This window comes from Scylla paramamosain, chromosome 12 (assembly GCF_035594125.1).
Source record: "Scylla paramamosain isolate STU-SP2022 chromosome 12, ASM3559412v1, whole genome shotgun sequence".
NCBI classification, from domain to species: Eukaryota; Metazoa; Arthropoda; class Malacostraca; order Decapoda; family Portunidae; genus Scylla; species Scylla paramamosain.
Window position 1 is genome coordinate 17,081,180 of NC_087162.1, and position 19,868 is coordinate 17,101,047.

Below are 19,868 nucleotides of genomic sequence, written 5' to 3' on the forward strand. Positions count from 1 at the left end.
ACTTATAATGTAGCTTCTGTTTTGGTTCTGCTTCTTAATAAGAGAGTCATCCGTCCTGGGCGGGAGTGAAGTAAACAGTCTGTGGTTTTTCCTGACTAATTTCCACAGGATTTTTAATTACCTTAACTTTCTGAAAATAGCCTTGAGAGTCTGTGGCGTCAGAACCTTCATGTTGTTATGGTGGGATGTACAAGAAAAGAAATGAAGGTAGTATGTATGTTTTTTTTTAATTAGGATCCACGCTATAATGTTTAGTTTAGACAAAGGTAACCCGCCAAAGGCAGTGGAAGGCGGCCGCCTTGCGACTAAACGCGAGGGAAGTTTTTTTTTTTTTTTTTTTGCGGGGGTGATTAAGGTAAGTCCTTATTTTTTTTCTTATATTTTCCAGCTATCTATTTTTCACCTTTTTATTTTCTTTATTCCTTCACACACTCTTCATTCATGCGGATTACTCACAGGTCAGGAAGGGGTCGCTGTTTGGGTCGACACGTGCACTTGCCGTTCACTGCAGCAAGGCAGCACACACTTCACAAAGTAAATATTCAGGGAGTCACTGAAAGTGAAATATCACGCAAAAGTACATTAATGAAATTCATATATATATATTTCTATTATAAGGAGTTCAGGGAATACTGAAAATCAAAATTCAGTTATACAGCAAGTCTGGTTTCCATAGTCTTCGTAATTCCATGTTAAAGGAGACAAAGGAATACGAAAATTGAATAACATTAAGACACAATGTTCTGGAGTTTACAGTTCTTACTTGATGATGTGAACAGAATGAGGAAGCCTTGCCCACTGGAGCCGCGAGAAAGGAAGGGAAACGTGCTGGTAGTAAGTTCAGAAGCACAATAATCTTAAAATTAAATGTTTAGATAATAAAGCTGCAATTATGAGTGTTGTAGACAGCGAAGCCATGAACGTTGTGCAAGAGTGAGACAAGTAGCCTTTCAATCCGTTTTCTTTGCAAGAGCTGGTTGAGGTGGTCCCTGTCACAAATTGAGGTAGGAAAGGGACACGCACACAAGTATTCATACGAAGACACAAAATGCATATATCGATATGAGAAGGAAAAAATCAACACTACACTTGATATTGTAATCATTTGAACCCCTATCAAAGCTTCATTCCTTTTTATTCAAGGAACCTTCAGCCATTAAACTGTGTAACAGTCCGTCTACTAAATTTATTCATCGGTGGTTTTCTATTTTCCAAGTTATAAAACTTAATAAATAAATTAAATTAAAAAAATGAGCATATGAATTACTGATGTTTATAATGAAAAGAGGAATGCAACACAACTTGCAAATTAGAAATTTTACAATAAAACCTGGAAAAGTGCAGTTAGTATAATTACATAAATACAAGACGAAACTTGTGTATAAATTCTGTTCCTTCTTATAATGCACTTTCATTAGATTTTCTGTAACTTATTTTCTTCAGAAATCGCTGAGACAACCTGAGCAAACATGAAGCTTATGTAACGACGTCTTGCTCTTGATCTAGTTGAGTTTGCATCGCTTAGTTCCTATATAAACAGAGAGAGAGAGAGAGAGAGAGAGAGAGAGAGAGAGTGCACGGGGTTCACTATGCACACGTGAATTAAGCTTCAATTTAGGTACCAGACTGCATGTTCAGTGTTGTAAGCAGCTTAAACAACGCGTATAGACAGACTCCTGGCAACACCATCACCTGCAAAGATGCTCCGCCTGAGCGTGTTCCCCACCAGCCCTGAGAACGTTTTCCCTGTTCGTCCTCGGCCCCAATGCCTCATCTTCACTGTAACGCAAGTACAGTGTAGTTGAATGTTATGAAATATAAGATAATTATCTAGAAGGGCCTATGTAGTTGAGAGGAAAAATTGAATTTGAAGCGATGAAATTTTCCATTCAGCCTTATCCGTCTTATAATCTATCCTTAGCGTTATTAAGCTTTTTCTTCTTTTCTAGTTACATTATATATGCGTATAACAAATATGTAAGAGGGAAAGAAAATATTAAATTCAACTAATGGTGAAGCATGTAAAGTTGGTTGTAGATGAAAGCAAATGAGCATGCATGAAGTGACCAAGTCCGTGAGATTTAGGCGCTCACGTGAGGTGGTGCCTAATGACATAGTGATAATAATTTATGCTTTGTGCTTTGCTGCACTGTTGTTTGTCAGCAAGTTTTGGATGATTTTTATTCGAGAAAAACATAATGTAAGAATGCAAGTAAACGGTAGTGGAAAGGAAAACATCGAGGGTACACTTTTTAAGAGTCTGAAAGGCTGGAGCAATTAAGCAGGCGCATCGAGGAACTTGTCACAGTGTTTCTCCAGCAGTGTGTGTGTGTGTGTGTGTGTGTGTGTGAAACTCGAAAATATGGATTTTCGTCTTGTTTAACCAAAACTAAGAACTCTTTCAAGGTCTGGTGAACTATTGGGACGTGGCGTTTTAAGTCATAGAAATAGGAAGAAAAGATAGTGGTTACGCAATCCACCTATGACAGATCGCGGGTGCTGCAGGTTGGGTTGCCACTCAGTCAGAACTAAGAAAACGTTTTCAATAATGGAAATTTCACTCGAGCTTAAGAATGAGGGAAAGCCAGTTGCCAAGTCTGAGAATGTGAACTGAAGCGTTGTCTCCCTTGACCGCTATTGCTACGTAAACGGGATAGATTTTATCCTCCAGCAAACCAGTAAACAAGAGTATGCGATGGTTTGCCCGTAGTTTCCTCACTACAATGATGCTTCCGTGCGAGGAACCTCTAGAATCCTTGTCCCCGTGCGTCCCCGCCACTCGCCTTCCAAACTTGTGTGCTGGAACAGGATATAGGGATACTGTTTGCCCGTCAGGTACTGCCCTATGGCTTGAACTGGCCTGTAGGAAGTGTCGCAGAGATGAAAAAGTTTATCAAGAGGTATCGTACTTTCAACATAACGAGATCTTCAAGAAGTGGGTAATCTAGTAACCCTTCCCCTCGTCTGGCCACAGCACAGAAGGCGAGCACCACCAGCAGCTACCTCCTATTGACTCACGGGGGAACTTGGCCTCGCCACATGATGTGGTGAGTACGAATATCATAACATGCCGGTGTGATTTTTTTCTAGTCTTAAATTAGTGACATCTGTCAGTGCCTATTTTTTTATTGTCATATTTCTGATACCATTCTCTCTCTCTCTCTCTCTCTCTCTCTCTCTCTCTCTCTCTCTCTCTCTCTCTCTCTCTCTCTCTCTCTCTCTCTCTCTCTCTCTCTCTCTCTCTCTCTCTCTCTCTCTCTCTCTCTCTCTCTAGTTCATCAGTAGTACAGTGCTGGATGACCTGGGTTTTTGTCGTCAAAACAACATATGATCAAAAAGGACCGATGTGTACTGAATTGATTTATATTCTAACATTTGTGTAAAATTCCCTCCCGTCGGACACCTACAGGAATTTCAAAACGAACTTTTTTTTTTTTTAGCAAATATCGTGATGGAATACACGATTTGGAATTTTACTGTTTGTTTGTGCATTTTTTTAATAAGGTGTTAAGAAGAAAATTATAACCTTAAGCGATATCATGAGGTGCCATCACCCGGATAGCTATCTGAGGCTTCGCCCGGTATGTAGAACGAATATGTCATGTTTCAAGAGGTAGTATTGAATAACTTCATTAATATCTATTAACACTGACACAAAAAAAGTAAATAAATAAATTAATAAAATATGGCGGTTCCTTTTTTTTTTTTTTTCTTTTTTCTTGATCAGTTTCAAGCTGATGCGTTGGTCGCTGTCTTATTCCATATTCTAGATATACCTAAAGCCTTGATGGCAAAATTCAAGCATGTCGTAGATTATTCAAGTAAATATATGGAGTATTGGACGCAATGCCAACGATATTATTTCATTTATGAGTATTATATATATATATATATATATATATATATATATATATATATATATATATATATATATATATATATATATATATATATATATATATATATATTCCTTTGCCTTTCTCTACAACATCACATTTCTTACCGAATGCAAGCCTAATCCATTAATGAATTTTTTATAACGCAGGGTTCATATTGAAATAAAACGTCGGCAGTACATTTATTTATTTTATTTTTGTTACATTATTCATAACTATTCTGGGCTTAAAAGTTGTGATTATGATGCCATTAAGGATGTCGGAATATGACAAAATATTCTAATTAATTGTGAATGTGACTTAAAACATAACTGGAAAGTAAAGTTGTGAATACACGTATCGTGGCGGTAGTCTGTCTGCGCTCTGTTTTTCAAAGCCGATCAGACCTTTGCACTGCTTAGTAGAGGTGTGGATGACCAGACTATTGTTTCTTGTTTATTCATCATTTACATCGTGTTGCTGGAGTCACATCATTTGTCAGTCATGTTAGATGTCAGAGAAGCCTTGTTGCTGTGGTATTAATTTCCTGCACGCGTGGGCCTTACTGCATAGTGTTCAGTAACTGTGTGTTATACTGCCAGTGCAGCAATCCTGTCTTGATGCTGTCGCCTCACATCACTGAACTGGCGCCTCAATGATTCTCGGTCTTTACAACAAATTATTGTGAAGTGTAGTACCTATTATATGAATATCAATTAATCTGAAACGAAAAGTGTTGTCAGCATCCACTTAATTTGCACTGTCCATTCTATTTCACGAGGTGTTGTCACGGTTGTCAGAAGGTTTTGCCAGTTGCCGATACTACTTGACAGGTGACTGTACACTGGAGCTGGTGGTGATGTATTGTGTGTAAGCGTGTGTTTAGTCCTTAAATTATTTTGCTATTATAAAATGCTATAATCATACATTTTGTTTTAGAAATATGATCATATAGTTACTTCTAATGAAAGTCTAATAGACTGTTACCAGGTGCCCAGAGATCATCAAGCGAGTTTTTTTTTTTTTCTTCTTATTTTCAATAAGCAAATGGCATTTGTGTTAAAAAAAAAAAAATTCGTTTTTAGTCATCTTACCTTTGGCTTTTCTGAATACTCACCGTATATTTGTTAATATTTGACAGTCCTGAGAACAACTTGACATCACTCCACACTAAAACAACGAAAGGATGAATTCCGCGTGAAATTGTTTTAGCAGAACGTAGGATATGCACCCGTTTCAAGGCATTGTCGACGTGCACAAGTGTTACAAATAAAATAAAGTGTACCTATAGAGCCACTCACTGCAGCAGTCCCGTTTTCACAAGAAATAAGTCATGATGAAGGAGTTGCTATAATGGAGGTTGAATGAAACTTTTCGGACAGTGTAATAATTCTTGTTTAGCCTTCTGGTCCTGTTCCCTGGGCGCCATTCTTAAAGTGTATCTAGTTTCTAGTATATCACAATTCAATGAACTTGGAAATCGAATTATGCTTTTTTATGTATACGAGTATGATCGTATTGACTGGTCTAAAGTGCCTTGGAAATTTGGTGTCATTGTTTTTGGTGACAGCAATTTCTCCCTCCTGTTTTAATGTTTCTTCGAACCTTTGCATGAATACTGGGCCTGTCTTTGTCTCGGCTGCGTCTCGTTTTCATTGTTTTCTTTCGTGTGCATCCATATTGTGCGATGCTGAATTACACGCACGAGGAAGTAATTTTCAATACAATATAAAAAAAAAGTAAGGGTACATTTTTTTTCGATTCAAGTTTATCCAGACCAATCATACGTGTAACGTAAGTGTCGGTTCATTATGTAAATTATACTTCAGACGTGACTTGAAGCTCACAGTTGCAACTGTGAATGGATGTAATTTCCACACTATTATCTGTTCATAAGCTATTAGGATAATTACTTAACTTCAATACCAGAGTTTCATGATTGCTTATCATTAATCTATTGGGGGAGAATGTTGTGTGTTTGTTTGCGCTAGTGGAGCAACACATGGCATGTGGCTTGTTATCGACACACACACACACACACACACACACACACACACACACACACACACACACACACACACACACACACACACACACACACACCATCATCGTCATCGTCATCATCATCATCATCATCACCACCAACACTGAAGAATAATATCTATCATTGCGAACACCGTAACGAACCATTTAATCTTTCCACTGACTGTCTGATCCAACACTCTTTCCTTTTCTCTTTAACGGATGTAAAAAGTTCCTGGAAATTACCAAGAATGGCGGATGACCGCGACATCAGAGAAGAAAAAAATATTGTGAATGTATGACCTGCCTGCCGCTAGAATATGTTATACGGCGGCATCGCTTCCAGGGATGTGGTGTTTCTAGGGTGTGTGGTGCCTGTGGAGGAGCTTCACGGTGCTGGTGTGGCGTGCTGGGTGCCTGTGGTCATTGTAATTGTTCAACACCATTGCTGATAATTGCTGATAATTAACATTTTCAATAGTTAGTTTTTGCTTCCTTTCGAATGATATGATTTTTAAAACTATTAGATATTTAGTAATGCATTATTCTTTGTGTGTAATAGAAGCCTTAGTTATACAGTACTTGTGATTATTGCGCAGCAAATTTATAATTAAAGATAAAGTAATCTATATTTAATACATTGGGCTCTCACTACATCAGTGTTCTCAGCAGTAATGATGGTGTTGTAACGTAATCTCAAGAGACAGGTAATGTTCTTGACTACATTAGCATATCAACACCTGATGGAGACTGTATCACAGACTTCGTCGGCTAAATAATTGGTTCCCTTGACGTCATCCAGTGGAAACTGTCGTATTAGCGTTTATCTTCAGCATCTCAGAACTTTAACATTATGAGAAAAAGCGTTCATTATCCGTGATTATTCCGTAATTTCATGAGACTTTTCAGTGTGAAGTTTAAAGTTAAACTATGAAAAACGAGAATTCCCTATCTGGAAACACAACTATGGCATATTTTCAGATCTTCAAAAGGATACTATCTGAAAAACTGCGAGACACTTTAAAAATAGCTCAAGGGAATACCAGCCAGGTGCAGGGAGAGGCACGAAATGGGCCGCCGCAGAAAACATTTGTTGTCTTTAGCTGACTGTGGATTAAGCCTTTTGTGATAGTCTTTGCAATAGGGTCTTTTTCACTGTAGGGAGCAAAGAGCATCTTACTCTTAAAGAACTTGCGCTTTCAACCAGTTTATTTAGCTGCTATTTTTCCTCCCTAAGAATTCCTGTCAGTCGAATTTATATTTCTCACTCAAATAAAATATAGTGTAAAAAAAGTATCGTTTCTCTCACAAAATGTCCAGCAGTTCATGCAGTTTCGCTATAGTTGGCAATTCTGGCTGCCTGAAGAGTCACGCAGGCACAATGCGTGTCACGTTGTGCTTGGGACACCTGGACTCGTGGATCACAAGTATCAGATGCCACACTCATACTACATTTTTCATATTACCTTGTCCGTGAGTCAAAATTATTCGCTTATCTTAGTAAGGATACTCTTATGCATGACCGAGTACATAGCAGAGGGAGAGAGAGAAAGAACGATGCTTATGAAGGAAACGAGTTTTTTTTTTTTTTTTCTTTTCATGAAGTGTTACTACTCTAGAAAAAGAATTTGACTTGGTGATAAGCTACAGGCAACTGTCCTGCATTCATCAATAGGGAGGCAAAGAAGAGAAGCTGTAAGATATTAATAGTTATACGTTAAATGCTTAATCTTATATAATAAAACACAGTCTGTCTGTGTGTCCGCTTTTCACGGAAAAACTACTGAACTATTGAACTATCCGGGGAGTGAGATAGACTATGTCTTAACTACTTCCAACCCAAAACCGTAAGATTATTTAGGCAAATCTGTCACCGTAACCCAATTCTTGATGGTGGCGCTCATTCAGGAGAAACATCCTTAATGGCTACTGACAGAGGACATGTACAACAGTAAATGGACGTATATTTTAGGTTCATTATAAAGTAAATTTTGTTTGGTTAATAGCTTTGCCTAACAAATGACCGACTTAGAGTGATAAATCGTGCTTTGGAGAGCCAAATTTTACCCAAGCAACACCGAGTAATCATGCTAGTTAAAGACAAACTTCATTATGAGGAGCTAGTCTATAATAGATGAGACATGAAGCAAAATAGGCTCAGTCGGCTGTTGTCCAGAATATGAAAACTCAGGTTTCTCTCTCTCTCTCTCTCTCTCTCTCTCTCTCTCTCTCTCTCTCTCTCTCTCTCTCTCTCTCTCTCTCTCTCTCTCTCTCTCTCTCTCTCTCTCTCTCTCTCTCTCTCTCTCACACACACACAGGAACGTAATCCGTACAGCTCTTGTCTCTGATGCCAGCTTACTGTGGACGGAGGCGAGTTAGGAGTGGTGAAGTGCGGGAGATGGAAGAGTAGTGAGTCAGAGGCAGGATACTGAAATATGATAGATGTAGTATAAACTAATTTAATTAATGTATAAGCTCCGTGGTGCAGTGCGGATAGGAATTGGAGTCCGAACCCCTTACAAGCAAAGTGAATTAGGAGTTAAATTAATCTGGCTTCTGTGAAACGCTAACGACCGATTTAGTAGTGTCCTGTTTCTCTATTAGATGGCAATGACGTCAGTGGCACTGATACGAATATAGTCGAGAGAGATGCAAAATGATTAACCTTACATTTATCTCATCACAGTATCGAGCACTCCTCTGACAAGAGGTGCTGCGGGAATTTCCATTCAGTCAGTCAGTCAGCACTCTCTGCTGTTGAGAAACTCTATCCCGCAATATGTTCGTTCCTTTATGTCAAGAAATTTTTCTGGTTTATTACACTCCTTGTGTAGGCAATTCTGGTTGTACAGTATGCAATGAAAGGACGTGGATAATCAAGAACTGGTTATACAGCAACACATTTTTACTTGCATTACAACCATTTGGTACTGAGGCGGAAGATACTCAGGTTGTAAGGACCTTAAGTCAGGTGATCATGAAGCTACATAGGCCTGAGACCATAAAGGCTTCAAAATGTCTGAGCCATAAGTTATTTAGTAAATTTACACTCGGAGAATTAATCTCAGAACTCACCTCCGGCCCTTCCATGCCCTTTTAGATCTGACGTCTAAATCCAAAAAAACTTGTTTCATCAGAATGTATATCCACCCATAGAGACGCGAGAGAGAGAGAGAGAGAGAGAGAGAGAGAGAGAGAGAGAGAGAGAGAGAGAGAGAGTGAGTGAGTGAGTGAGTGAGTGTACGCACGCGCGTCTGGGTAAAAAATGAGCTCTGGTTTCGTCTGGTTCACACCTTTGGTAGACGCCCTGCCTGTATATAGTGATGGTGTGGGGGATTGTAGAAGGGATAGCAGGTCGTCATAGGATGAAGGAGTGGCGCGATGCTTTCCTCTCTCTCTCTCTCTCTCTCTCTCTCTCTCTCTCTCTCTCTCTCTCTCTCTCTCTCTCTCTCTCTCTCTCTCTCTCTCTCTCTCTCTCTGATGACGTGTGTGTGTGTGTGTGTGTGTGTGTGTGTGTGTGTGTGTGTGTGTGTGTGCGCGCGCGCGCGCGTGCGTGCATGCGTGCGTGCGTGCTGGGTTTTACATATACAAACACATAACACATTCACTATTTTGAGGCTGGGTATAAAATGTCCGCGACCTTAAACTACTTCACACCTGCGCTGACCTTGGCAACAAAAATGCATCTGATTGGTTAAAAACACGATGACTGTAAAGAAGAAACATACATTGCATAAACTAATAAACACATTACTAGCACATGTGTGTGTGAGTTTAGGAGGTATCAGGAGGCCTAAGTGAGGGTGAGCCAAATTTATTCTTGCACGTGACCTCAAATCTACTTCACCTCTTCTTGGCTGCTTGACATTACCAATATGTATAGGGTTCTTGAAAATGGAAGTACTAATTTTGTTAGAGCACACACACACACACACACACACACACACACACACACACACACACACACACACACACACACACACACACACACACACACACACACACACACACACACACACACCGCGTAGTGTAGTGGTCAAATGGGCAAAGGGGCGAGCCTCTTAATGTGCATCCTATGTTCACCTAGCAGCAAGTAGGTATGGGATGTAACCCGAGGGGTTATGGCCTCGCTGTCCCGGTGTGTAGTGTGTGAGTGGTCTCAGTCCACTGATCGGTCATTATGACCTCTAAGTTCGTTCCATAAAAGAACGGCTGGCTGGGTGACCAGCAGACGACCGTAGGTGAATGACACACACACGCACACACACAATAATAATATGATTATAAGATTTACCGAAATACGATGTGTAACTTCCAATCTGTTATTGTTTTCCGTTCGAAAATCAGAGTCTGAGAGTTGGCGACATGTTGGAGGCAGGAAACTTTCTTTTCTTGGTCTGAGCTTGGGCTAAATTTCAGTCCCAAACAGCCACGCTCGTGAACACTGAGTTGCTTCATTCTGAATGTGGTTCAATTTCATGTTCAGCAAATGTTGAGCAAGAAGATTGATTTAACAAAATGCCTGGAAACGAACTGTATGACAGGTGAACACCGACCTCATTAATGATACCGGAGACTCAACTATGTTACGTTTTTGTAGGAATTTGATTATCAAGTTTACATAATTTTTATCATCGTGTTAATTTGAATACCTGGAAACGGACATTTAAAATAGGGACGAAGTTCTTTACCGCCAAATCCACATTGATGGAATTATGGCTGACAGCACTATGACCTCCACCACCATCATCACCGCCGCCGCCGCCACCGCCGCCGCCGCCGCCGCCGCCGCCGAGGAGATAGTGTATATTTATCTGTAGCCTCCTGACATTCTCGCTCCGTGACGCACTCCACGTTAATAAGTAATTGTCAGCCTTTTCACTGACCTTTGTGTTCGTTCTTCATGACGTCACGTTGACAGCTTCATGTGCATACACATACCAGCACACACACACACACACACACACACACACACACACACACACACACACACACACACACACACACACACACACACACATCAAAAAGAAAGAAGAAAAAACAGAACTATCAACACTTGAAGAAAGAAAATAGTAAGGGAGACTTAATTATATGAATTCAATAAACGAATTAGAAGAATTGAATAGAAAAGGTCTCGAATTACTGGGACAAAGAGACAGGGACATTTGAGAAGCTACGATGAGAAACGGAGGAAGGGAAGATATCTGAATAGCTTTAAGAAGTATCGATACCTTTAATGAACCAAAAGATATAGAAGCGAAGATGTACGAAGTGTTGTCAAATAGTTCACTGAATTTCGTCCAGTATTGTCCATTATGGTAATTTCTTATTCCATATTATCATTAAAATTGGATTATTGTTGCGATTGCCACTACAGATACAATAAATTCAATTTATAAGATACGAATTTATTTCTTTTGTATGGTGATAACGCCTTTATTGGGATATATATCCTAGGTCCTGTCCAAAAAGGAATTTTTCTTTTGTTGAATTATAATTTAGAACAGTTTTAAATTATTTCTTTCACAATTCACATTGAAAAAATGTACTGATTATTGTGATTATTGCGAAAAATTCCAAAGTAATTTAAAGCAATATCTTTTAAACGCCAAAGTCTTTTGTTTACTAATTAAAAAAGAACAAAAAAATTGACAGCAAGGCAAACCATCCATCGCTTGACAGTGACGTCAATTGTGATGTTTCGCTATTGAGACATGACGCGTCGCTATTATATTTATGTTCCTATCATATTGCTATTTCTAATATTTTGTTTTATATTTTGATATCATATTCAGTTGTGAACTTTTTAGATAACCATTTAAATACGAACTGAAAAATGTCTGTAAAGCACTCCTCTGGGGCCGCGTCCTCAAAATGAGTGTTTCCCTCAGGCGCCAAAAGCGCCTTTCCTACACTTTGAATTATGATACACAAAACTTTTCATAGGCGCCTTTGACTCGCCGTAGAGCGGAAAGGCGCCATCTTCTTCAAAGGTGTCTTTGCACGAGCCAGCCAATCACTGTGGCTGTAAGTAACAGTATTTCGGAAATTAGAGTCAATCACAGAGCAGCATTTTTATCAGCTGGAAGCGGTATGTGTGAACACGGATACGAGTCACGAGGGACGGTGCTGGCGAATGACTGCCAGTGTGTGGAGTTGTTTTATTCTAGGTGTAATTTTGCCCTTGGAAAAAAAAATGGCAGACGCTGGAGAGACAAGTGCTAGAAAGCGGAAGCAGCCGAGCTTCACAGAAAGTGAATTATTAGCCATGGTCACAGAGGTGTGGCTAAACGAATGAATATCACTTGTGGATCTTCCTCTGATACAGAGTCACGGAAAACAAAGGATGCTACATTTATGTCAGCTAAACTCTCGCGTTCCCTATCTTAACGAAGAGTAAAATAAAAGTGAGTTGTGAGTGCAACTGCGAAACTTGTAATAATTATAACGAGTAGAAAATAATAGTGGTGCCTTACCTTCGTGTGCCACACCACGGCAAACGTAGCCGAGGGTAACAGCAGTTCTAACTCTACAGAGCCTTGTCTTCATTCAGTAACCATAGTGACTAGAATTAATAGTAATATTACATTTGCTGTGTGAATAAACAATTAACCTTCAGTGTATCAAGTTGTAACTGTAGATCTTGGGACGCCATAGGGTAAGCTGGGGTACACTGGACTGACTGAACCACCATAAATCAACTATTTCTTTATGAATCACCGTTATACTCTTGATTTTGTGTTTAACAAGCAAAAATCAAACATGATATGCATTTATGTGTTCATATTATATTTTTATTCAGGAAATCATACTTACCTCTTTAAGAATGATTAGTTTAGTATATTAGGATCTTACCAACTAATAACTAGATTTTATGTCAAGCATTTCATTGTCTACCAAGTACTGAAGTACTATTTCATGTAAATATTTGCTTGGAACATCACATTGCCTTCTTTCATGAGGTCCCTAAGGCGCCTCAGTTGGGATTTTGAGTGTGCGTCTTTTCGGGAAATGGCAGGAAACTCAGGAGCCTTAGGATGTTTCTGTTTGGCACTTGGTGACGGTCGATTACGCTACAAGTAAAAATCTAATTCCTTGTTGCCTTTCTGCCATTTGACATGATGATGATTACTCAGGAGACATTGCGAAGAACAGCAGTCTAAAACAATTTCCGCACAGATGTGTAATGTTAATTCATTACCAATAGTTTTGTGTTATCCTTTACCTGTGTGTGAAGCTGCTCTAGTTGGCTAATCTGAATAATAATAATGCTTTTGCATCAATATGCATACGTTGTCAGTAGAAAGTTTGACAAACTCACTTTAATAAACAGTTCCTTAAGACTCATGTCACCGCGTTTGTCTTGATTCCGGCGCTACTTATAAAAAGTCATATGAAGTGTCCATAATTCTACTCATAGCTATGAAAAATTCATAACTATGGGTTTTCCATAACCTCTGTCATAGTTATGAGTGAATTAGCTTTGGTATCTGCTAGAAATAGCAGAGACATGTATTTCAAATATACATTAATTAACAGTGAAGGGATTAGAAGGGCAAAAAATATATATTACATAGCTTTTTTATGTAATTACGCTGTATCTCTTTTAAATAAAGAAATTTAGTGCCTAAAATAAGATCTGCAGCCAGAGGGCAGCCTCAAACGTAAACAATAAGAAATAGTCACTGTTTGCATCACAACACCACCGCCACCAACAGCAACATGGACACAGCCGGCCTTGCTGCTCTCAACGTAAGAGGACAAGAAAACCTAATTGATCTTTATGCGAGTCTTGCTACTTATTGAGGCTTTATAAAGAACATCTCTGGAGAGAGTGCTTTGTTGGTCTCAAAAGCACTGCTTGCACCAAGTCTGTGACAAAAACTAAGCCAGCACGGTCTAATCAATATCTTTTAGTGAGTTCAGCATCACAAAGTTCAATGAGAACGTCTCTCCTTTCACGAAATTCCCTTGATTGGCGCACACAGACCTGTTGTTGCTCGGGCATGTTGGCCTATGGGCGATTGTTAAGCCTTATGACACCTCTGACCCAGTCATAGCGGCGCAGCGACTTATGAAAATTGCTTAGCACATATGAAAGATTTAGACCGTTTATGAAATATTTCTGAAAATATCCGCCATTTTGAAGGATTATGACAGATTCATAACCTCATGACTTTTTATAAGTATCGCCCCTGGTCTAGAAGAAAATAGGGACTTTCATAACATTTCTGAAATTGACCTGTATAACTCTAATTTTGGTATATAGATATATTTTATAGTAATAAAATAAAATATTCAAAGAACACACTTAGTCCTACACGCACTGGCTCATCAGTGCAGCCTCCAGCGAATGCCTCGTTAGTGTAAAGTTACCAGTGGTCGCTTTGGACGAAACCAATTGACAACTGTCACTACTTTGTGTAAGTGACTGTACATTGAAGAAAGACTGGTGAAATAGACACGGAGACGGAACCACACATGTAACACAGGGCCTGTATGCCGCAATGACGCACATGAATGCGCGCGCGACACACACACACACACACACACACACACACACACACACACACACACACACACACACACACACACACACACACACACACACACACACACACACATTTTCAGTAAATCTGTTTGCTGCTCACAGATTTGATCTTGAATATTTATTTATTTATTTATTTTTATTTATTTATTTTTTTTCCATCCCGTGCACATATTCAATTTCTCTCCTGAACGAAACAATAGACTTTCGAATAATGAAAAGTAGTGAAAGTCTGAATAAACAAACAGAAGGTTACTCTCATGTGATTATAAACAGTATTTTTGCGGCGAACTTCAAATGACTCTTAACTTTCCCAAACAGATTCACACCTCACAGCCTCACCCTCACCTCGACGGGTCTGCGACAAGCCCAAGAAACGTGATCAAGCAAATTCACCTTCCTCTTATTAATGTATCACTTCAGAAGAGATGGCGACACTCTGGACTAGTCTCCTTTCACATTATAACCCTTGCTCGCTTACAGAATAGGTACTGGACGCAAGCCAAGAAGCCGTGCAACCCGGTAACCCAGCCAGGACGCACAAAGCCAGGCGTGGTATATGGCTATAACCCCAACCATTGCGAGAAACCTTCGTCCTGCAGTTACCTCGAAAAGTTTATCAAGGAAAATAAAAGTGGTTGGATAAAAGAACAAGTCGAGCAAGGCACCGTAAACCATTCAGGGGCGCATCAGTTACCTAGTTTACATTCTTTACGGCAACTGCTGAGGCACAAAACATGGAGGACTCGCGCATCTGGCACCGAAGAAGACGCATCCATAACAAATAAATCTCGCTTCAGTCTCAACAAACAACAGTAAAGTATATCAGTCACACCTCCGCGCCCGTCACCCCTCAGTACACGCACCTCATTCAAGTGATCATCAGCCTCCATCATTCACCACCATCTCATATCTGCAGGGTATCGCGGCCGTATTATAATGATGCTGCAGGTCGTGGTTAAGTGAAGGGTTTAGCCTAGAGTGGTTTAGAAAATCTTTAATAGGGAATATTGTTTCCTGTGGTTCGATCTGCTTGGCATTGTTGTGCCTGTCTAGTTTAATCTCACTGATTCGTGAAGTACGCACGCTTCCTCATCATGACTAACTAGTGTTCATTATTCAGCAGTGCATTAAACCCGTTCAGCATTAGAGACAATTTCCTTTATAAAATCTAGTATTAGTCATAAATTTTAGCTTCATAAAGTCAGTTAATATTAGTCGGAGAAAGCTATTATTTCAATATTATTAGTCAGAAAAGAATAAATAGTGATATGACATGAGCGGATGAGGAAATTAATTTTTAATGCCTTCATTACGACAAACATCACAAATTTGACACAGCTTTGTCATAGTTTCCGAAATAAAATTAAATTGATGTTGTGACACTGAGAGTTAACGACATACCACTAACTTTTAGAGGATCTCGTGCATCGAATATCTAACAATGCTTTTATGACTACACATTGCACTGATCCCTGCACTGATGCCTTAACGCCTTTTATTCTTCCCGCAACCACTAATCACCTGAGCGCGCCCACACATATCCTCTCATGAACCCTGCAATACGAAACCTGTTACCACTCTTGTTATGCAGAGACTGGTATGCAGACCCCACCTACGCATTGCCGCACTTGCTATGCCTCACTGCCCCGTTATGAGCATGGACTATATCAATTCTTTATTGTGTTCGGAAGCCAAAATTCGTCGCCACTTTGGTATTAATGTAAATCACACCGTTATAGATGAAAAGTGCAACATTCGTCATCAAGTAATTTCATGTTATCTCTGTCACTTTTGCTTTGAGTGCTAAATATGTTTACGATGATAGTAGGTGTGTTTGAAGCTGTTCATAGATCTTTGCAATGATAGCATGTGTGTTTGGAGCTGTTTATTAATGTTAACAATGATAGCAGGTGTGTTTTGAGGCTGTTCATAAATGTTTACAATGACAGGTTTTTTTTTTTTTTTATGTAGGAGGGACACTGGCCAAGGGGAACAAAAATCCAACTAAAAAATGCCCACTGAAAAGCCAGTCCCATAAAAGGATCAACGCAGGAGTCAAAAATTGATGAATAAGTGTCTAGAAACCTCCCTCCTGAAGGAATTCAAGTCATAGGAAGGTGGAAATACAGAAGCAGGCAGGGAGTTCCAGAGTTTACCAGAGAAAGGAATGAATGATTGAATACTGGTTAACTCTTGCGTTAGAGAGGTGGACAGAATAGGAGTGAGAAAAAGAAGAAAGTCTTGTGCAGCGAGGCCGCGGGAGGAGGGGAGGCATGCAGTTAGCAAGATCAGAAGAGCAGTTAGCATTAGTGTATTAACAGCTGTTTATTAATGTTTACAATGATGGCAGGTGTGTTTGAAGCCGGTTGTTGATAAAGGCAGCTGTAACAGTTACTCTCTCTTCACTTCTGATTAAAATTATATACACATTTGTTAAAGAGTAATATTATTGATAGAGACTAAAGATAAAATGCGAATAACAATTCTTGCACCAAAATCGAGTCAGGTTGATCTATCCTTGTCATTGTCCTGCAGTTCCCGTTGCTTGATAATATAGTTCCGTGTCTTCAAAGTTTCTGTACTTAATTTCTTCTACCTTTGAACGGGCTGTAGTGGTAGTTACTGTAGTTATCAAGGATATTTTCATGATTTTAGTGCTAATTTAACCCTTTCACTGGTAGACGATTTTTCCCATGATTATCTGTAAATTTATCAATCCTTATTTTTGTATTTGTCTCTTAAATAATTTTCCAGACTCGAAGAAACAAAGTTAACTTAGTATTTGTTTATTTATTTATTTATTTATTTATTTTATTTTTTATTTTTTATTTTTCTTTCGTTTCTCTCTCTCCTTCTGTCTTTGCAAACATTTCTTCACACTTTTGGATGTTAATAAGTATTGCATCATCAGTATGAAAAGAAAGAAAGAAAAGGAGAGAAGAAACATCAAAGCGAAACTCATTGCCTTTGTGGTCTTTGAAATTAGTAATGTTGATGAGAGCGTTTTGAAACTGGCCAGTGTGTTACCGTAGTTCGTACTTATCATCTAAAACACCGCTCCCTGTAATCTCTCTCTCTCTCTCTCTCTCTCTCTCTCTCTCTCTCTCTCTCTCTCTCTCTCTCTCTCTCTCTCTCTCTCTCTCTCTCTCTCTTACACACACACACCACACACACCACACCACACACACACACACACACACACACACACACACACACACACACACACACACACACACACACACACACACACACATATACACTCCTACATACCACAATAGCTCCTAAGGCAATAACGATAGGATTGTTTGGGATTAATTTAAGAAAAAAAAAAATGGCTAGTTGGAAGAAGTGAGCGAGGGCAGCGAGGACAGACACTCATACACACCATAACAACACCTAATAAAACCACGAACAATAACGAGACGGTTGCACAGGATTAAAAAGGAAAAAACAAAGGAAAAAGGGAAGAAGTGCCAGGTAGAAGTGAGTTAGGCAGTTACGTTATTCATCCAGTCACCGATGCCGCCGCCGCCGCCGCCGCCGCCGCTGGCTAACGAGACGTAGCCACAAGGAGCTGAAAGAAGATGGCTGGGAGGAAGACAAATCGCCGTCAATTCCTCTCCATCCTTTGTTGGTGATGTTGAAAGATCGCTGCGTGGAGGGCGTTACTCCCGGCGAATGAGGGTTAAGGAAGAATGGACCCTGGTGTTCCTTTTTAGTGTTGCTGCTCCTTACACCAGCATAGTCTCATAGTCTCTCTCTCTCTCTCTCTCTCTCTCTCTCTCTCTCTCTCTCTCTCTCTCTCTCTCTCTCTCTCTCTCTCTCTCTCTCTCTCTCTCTCTCTCTCTCTCTCTCTCTTGTTCCTTGTCTTATTGGTGGGAGGGCTTTACTTCTGACCAGCCTGGGGTTTGAATAAAGTGGTACCGGAATATAAGAGGTTAGGAATAAATGTCAGGAGGAAATTGAAACGAGGATACACCTCAGGAAAAAATGGTACGGAAATACATGTCATAGGAAAAATTAAACAGTTGTCAGAAGAAAAAGATGTCGTGAAAATTAATGTAAGAGGGAAAAATGGCTTCGAGATAAATGTCAGAATAAGAAAAATGGCACAAAAGTAAATGACAAAGGAAAATGACACAGGATTAAATGGAAGAAGAAAAATGGCAGAGGGATGGACGCCAGTAGGAAAAATTGTATTTAGATGAGCAAATGACGAGGGAAATGATGCAACAACAAACATCAAAAGGAAAATGGCGCAGAATAAGTGTCCCGGTAAAAAAAAATAAATAAAAAATTGCACTGGAAAAATGACACAGAAGTAAATGGCAACAAAAAATAAATAAATAGATAGATAAATAATAAATAAGTAAATAAAATAAAGAATACAAGAAATAATGACTCAAGAAAACATCATAAATTTGAACTATGAAAATAACCGATAAAATGTAATGTTTTTTTATGGTGTTAATCTATATGACGCTATTAACTTCAGGAAATGTTAAATGAGAATTTCTGACATTTAACAAACTCCCAAGTCATACTATTTGTGTTATTTTAGGAAATTCTTTCCGTCAGTTTTTCTATAATATTTTTTTTCCCCGTGCAGTTCCGTGAGATTTTTTCCTTTTCGATTTTCTTAAACTACTTTCCTGTGCCATGTTTCCTAGTACTACGTATTTTTATCCCACTTCCCTCAGTTTTTTTTTTTTTTTTTTTCTGTGCCATTTTTTTTTTTTTTTTCTCCATGTTTTATATTTTTCAGTGCATTTTTACTTGACATTTCGACCAGCCGTCCCTTAACTCGCATTGCATCACGCTGTTTCATTCCAACACGTAGTTTCCCCTTCCCTCGAGCCTTTCTACTGTCTTTACCCTGACTTACCTCCTTATATATCTATCAATACTACCCATTCTCCTTTCGGTCTCTCCTGTTCGAGGTCGCCACTGCGGATCACCCGTTTCCATCTTAGTGTGCCTTTGTCTTGTCACACTCAGCACATGCATATCTTCCTTCGGTGCATCTATAAACCTCTTTGGTCTTCCCACTGTTCCTCTTTTCGTCGTCAATATCCAGTAACTTTTTCACGTACTCGTCACCTAACCTCTTCAGCTTCGCCTATCGTTGTTCCCAAATTGACGCATGTGTCTTGCAATATCACCATCTGTTCGGAATCTTGAAGGAAATATATTACCTTCATTCACCTTCATTCACTCTCTGGGCTCCTCTGCTCTCTTTCTCTCTCTCTCTCTCTCTCGCCTGGCGCTGGATCGTTTCAGTCGTTTCAGTTAGGTGTGTAGTTTGGTGACATGTATGTAGTGTTTGGTAGATGTTGTTTGTGTGTCTTGCGTGTTATGGTGATGGTGCAGAGACTGGTGGTAGTGTTTTGTGTTATTGTTGTTGATGTTTTTTGTGTTTT

General features: G+C 39.4%; 1 long non-coding RNA gene across 1 annotated transcript in view; it reads left to right on the forward strand.

Annotated features, from left to right (window-relative positions):
* Positions 1-2,198: 2,198 nt before the first annotated feature.
* Positions 2,199-19,868, forward strand: part of LOC135105785 (uncharacterized) — an 89,412-nt gene continuing 71,742 nt past the window's right edge. The window contains exon 1 of the long non-coding RNA XR_010271007.1: positions 2,199-3,047. This is a non-coding gene — a long non-coding RNA (uncharacterized LOC135105785). The remainder of the gene's footprint in view (positions 3,048-19,868) is intronic.